This window comes from Mastomys coucha, unplaced genomic scaffold (genome assembly GCF_008632895.1).
Source record: "Mastomys coucha isolate ucsf_1 unplaced genomic scaffold, UCSF_Mcou_1 pScaffold5, whole genome shotgun sequence".
Taxonomy (NCBI): Eukaryota; Metazoa; Chordata; class Mammalia; order Rodentia; family Muridae; genus Mastomys; species Mastomys coucha.
In genome coordinates, this window is record NW_022196911.1 from 62,455,794 (window position 1) to 62,461,164 (window position 5,371).

Here is a 5,371-nt window from a genome sequence, read left to right on the forward strand (position 1 = left end):
GTTCATTTGTCTTTTAATTATAAACTCCACGATATTTTGGGAACCAATTTATTTCTTAAACATTTGCTGAGTGCCTACTATGTGCAGTGATGTCAAAGAAATGAACCAACTAAAGACGAAGGACATGAATGATACTCAACCAACTTTACTGGGTATTGAGAACATGTCTGGTACAAGAATGGTCATCAAGGAAATGAATAATCCCTGTCTTCAAAGAACTCAATTGAGAGGGTAAGGGAAGCATAGTTCAGACAAATACGGAAGGGTGTATTTCCTCAGACAGAAGACTAGAGGTAATTCATAGAAAGGATATAAGGTGCTACCTGGGAGTACAGAGAGATTTCTTAAAGGACTCCGTGAGCTCCTTCTGAGATGAGCAGTCACCTATCAACCAGGTGATAGGGGAAAGAAGATGGTCAGTGTAAGAGAAAACAAGTATGACATTCCACAGTCATTTTAGCATAGATGTCATGAGCAAAGGGTAGCAGATGAGAGCAGACACAGGAAGGGCAGGCCTGATTGATGATAAAGGGAATGGTCTCCCACACAGCTTGGAAGCATTAGGGCATGCATCCAAGTGGCCCAATGTCACAAGAAAGACAGTTGTCCGACTCTGATAATGGTACACATGGAGGAAAGAGTAAGGTAGGAAGGGCCAGAGCCTCAAAGGCTGTTTGGAAGGCATGGTGCAGATTCAAGGCAATGGTGGTGGCATGAGCAGGAAAGCAAGAAAGAGTGCAGGGTTCTCATGCTAACACAGAGGAGGTGGGGCAGCACCGAGGAAATCAGGTCTACGATGTTCAAAGTAACAGATTGCTCTGTGGATATCCATTTCATTTCATTTTGGGAGAAACCCCTTTCCTTTGGCTCTTTCCCCTTCCAAAAAGAATGAGTAGGGGAATCTAGATGAATTCGCGTGTTGACCTTCTGCTTTCTACAGAACTTGACTTTCCTTAGTAGCTTACACATTTTAAGGAGGATGGAGAAGGGAATTCATTTTCTAATGTCTCTGTCTCACACACAAAAGGAACATGATTGATGCTTTATCATAGTCACCGTATAATTTTTTCTTTTATACTTTCTTGAAAATTAAAATTTTGGTTTCATTGGGTGGATGTTGAAGAAAATAAGGCAAAAAAAGCCCAACTTCTCCTTTTCAAGTGGCCGATAGATAGCCTTTCTATTGAGAAGACCACTTTGAGAAACTATCTTCCCTTTGAGAAACCTAATTAGTAGTGAGGAGCTTGCTTCAGCAGAAGCGAATTTCAAAAGCCTAGAAAATAATTATGAGGAATCGCTCACCTCAGCCATGATGAAGACTAATGAAATATCCTGCTTAGAGTAGGCATTTATTATCAAATCTTAATTAAGCTCTGTAGAGTTAACCTATCGACCCCCAAAGCACTAGGCAACCGTTGGATATTTCTGTCTCCTGACTACGTAAGTGATTGCCTAAGCAGAGTTAAGGATGGGTTTTGTTATATGTAAGTCAATTATTCTGCCTCCCTTTAAAGCAAGAAGCTTAGAGGTCACAGGTATTCTGGTTAACATTCTTCCTCATCTTCCTGACAGATTAGGTGGGTTTCAGCCTCCATTCTGTGTCAACTAGAATAAAGCCTCACCCAATCATCTTTGACTGCCCACACAACATGCCTTACCTTCTCTTTCATTGCCCTGAGGCATTAAGAAATATCTATACCTCCCTGAACCATGACAGTGTGCATGCAAAGGGCAGGCTGTAATGAAATTTCAATATACACAAACGTTCCAATTGCAATGAACATTCATCTGGAGTGGCTGGCTAACAAACTAAGATCCCAGGAACTGGAGAGATGGTTAGAACCTGCATTTCTCTTGCAGAGGACTTTAGTTCTTAGCACTCCTGTAGGGAAGCTCACAATTACCTGTAACTCCAGGAGCACCTAACACCTCTGCCTTTCCTTGACTTGCTTCATTTCTATCCTGTTACAAGATTATTGATTATCTCCTTCTGCTAAAACATAATAAGCTCTACAGTGACAGACAGTGCATCTGGCTTATTGTTGAGTATGTGGTAAGTCAAGCATGGCCTGGAACACCACAAATGGTTAGGAGATATTTGCAGGATGAATAAGAAAGTTTAGTAAGAATTTTATCCGCACCATGTACAGTGCTATGCTATACACATGCCATCTAAAAATGGATCTACACACAGAGGAAATTTTAACACAGTTTCTTTCGCAAATTTAGTAAGGAAACCCTTCCCTTCCTAGGAGATGGAATAGTTCCTTCTTTATCTGTTTTCCCCCAATAAGTATACAACTAACACCCCCCATCCCCACATATTCCACTTCGCGTTAACATAGGACAGTCTGACAAACAGAGAAGATGGAGGGCCCTAGGGTTCAGGATGGTCACAGTGGTGAAGTCTGTGGCTTTGCTGTGTTTCATCATATGCCTAGACTCGGTGTTAAAGAAGCAGACAACACAGAAACACCAATGGATACTGAAAGCGGGGTAAAGAATGAAAAGGGGGTGTGGATAAAAGCCCTAACAAAATCTCTAGGATCTACAATCTAGAGGACAAGAAATGGACAGCCTAGCAAAACCAGAAAAACAACAAACAACCCAACTTTAACCAAGAACTTTTCTAGGCATACCTAATGAATGACACAGAAGTACTGCCCCACCTATCCCCAGCAAATGTTCAATGCAAAGCCTGTATTTCACTTTATGCTATTGGAGTAAGGTGCTTCAGTACCATTGGAGTGCTGTCAAAGGAGGCCAACTGGGAAGAAGGGATTCACCCTGGCTGGTTAGTATCAGGTCAGGTGTCATCGGTGGAGATAACATCATAACCCTTCACACCCACCACCTGAGAGCAAGTTTCTTGTCCTTCTGTCAGAAGACTCCTATAGGAAGATTATGATTATCATTTTAATCTCTTTCCATCAGTAAGAAAACTACCCCTATCCAAAAGAAATGGGGTGGCTTACTCGGGTGTCCACAGAAGGGATCCAGGATGTATACCACCACCCTGGAAGCAGTCAGTGACACACCCTTCTTCTCTCCACACAGCGGTGTTGCAAAGATCTAGCTTAAAGTTTGAATAAGATCCAAAGTCCAAGAGTATAACAGAGAACACTAAAGTTCCAACAAGAATTAATCACCATACCAGGAAAATCTCACACTGAAGAAAGAAAGGGTAACTCATACTCACAAAATAGAAAGACTATATAAGGGCTAAGGGAGACAGCTCAGGGTAAAGGGACTCCTGCTGTGTAAGCCCGAGAACCTGAGTTCAAATCCCTACCACTCCTGTGAAAAGCATGGCTGTGTGCACCTATAACCCCTGTGCTCTGTGGTCAAAGACAGGAAGATCACTGGGGCTTCCTGACCCCCACCCTAGCTCCAGACTTAGTGAGATACTCTGGTTCAAAAGCATAAGCCAGAGAGTAACAAAGCAGGACATCAGGGCATTTTCCTCTGGCTTCCACAAGTGTCAATATCCCCACTCCCATATTCCCTCCTACATACACACCGAAAGCCTACAGAGATATTTCCTTCCTCTTTCTTACCTAATTAAAAAAAAAAAACTATAAAGGAATACAACTGCAATGTAATATTAGGCCTGTAGTCATAAATGGATATCATAAACACTGTCAACATAAATAAATGTAATACACTTGACAATATAGCACAAAGGAGACATATGGGAGCAAAGCTGTGTTGAGCAAGGAAATGAATTCAGATAGTAAAATAATAATTCTAACAATGTATTTTTGAGTTTGTAATATTAAGAGATATATTACATATAAAAATAAAGTGATGAAGTACAGGAAAGGGAATAAAGCAGGATAAGAGGTAATCATCTTAAATATTATCATAAACACTGAACTAATAAAATCTAAAGCTGATAAGTTAAAGCACATGTGATAAAACATAAAGCAGTCATCAGCAAAAGTCATTAAAGGAGTTAAAATGTTAGGTTATAGACTATAGATGTAGCTCAGTGACAGAGCACTTACCTCCATGTACAGGATCCTCATTGAACCCATGATACCACACAAAAATTATATTATAAAATAGTGCAAGAGAAAAAAAAAGAGGAACAAAAATGTCACCTTAGCATTTAAGAAAATATGTATTTTAAAAACATTAAATGTAAGTGGATTAAATAATTAAATTAAAAGGTAGAGGTTATTTGGCTGCCTTTAAAAAACATAATCCAAGGAGAGGTCATTTGTATTAACCAAAGCACAAATTAATTGAACATAAATGAATGGGGAAATACATATTATAAACATCAACCACAAGATAAATGAAAAATGGCTCTGTGGATAGATGATAAAATAGCCTTTAAAATCTATCATATAAGAAATCTATCACTATAAGAAATAAAGACAGACATTTTGTAATGGTAACATTATTAAGTTTTCATTACACATCAAGGCACACACTGACAAAAATAAACACTAAAATCTTTTAAAATGGTAAATGAAACAAGACAGAGAGCTTGAAATACATCCAATATTTACTCGTCAAATGACATTTTACTAAATTGCTAATTCCACTCACTCTGAAAGCAAAAGGTCTTTGCAAAAAAGAATGCTAAGTGAATTACATATGTATAGGAAAATTAATTATTTCAAGACAAATAATAGGCTTAGTGTAAATCTTAAGACAAACTGTCTAGAAGAAACACAGATGCATATCTCTGTGATGACAGGCAAAAGCTCTCAAAAATAACACAACACACACAAATCTGAAATATAAAAATGACAAACTAAAGCTTTTGCTGGATGGAGCTCTGTGGTAGAGCACTTTCCTATTATGTGCAAGGTTCTGTATTTGGCCCACATCACATAAAAAAATTTTTTTTGAAGCTCACTTACTGGCTCATCAAGGCACTGTTGGAAACACAAAAATGGCAGTCTACAGGCTCAGAGAAAATATATGCTTTATACATTTTCAACAAATGACTTGCAGATACAGAATCCATAGGTTCTGTATCCAAAGAGTACAACCCGACAAAACTGAGCAAAAGAGAGAAAAGAGACGTTTCATGAAGATATTTTAAAGTCTAATAACTGTATTAAGTGACATTCAATATGGTTGGTCAAGGGAAACATTAAAATCACAAGGAGACTCTATAACAAGCCTGCAAGAATGACTAATTTACAAAGACTAACATAGTGGCAGATTGTTGAACAGGCTTCTGAGCTTCTGCCGTCCCCTCAGGCACTGCTTGCTAGGAGGGTGGACAACTTTATTTTTTAAAAAGAAAGTTCACTAATTTCTTATAAATATACTTTGAGCTCTTTATCTAGAATGTCTACTTCTTGCTACTTAAGCAGCAGAAATGAAAGATATATATATATATATATATATA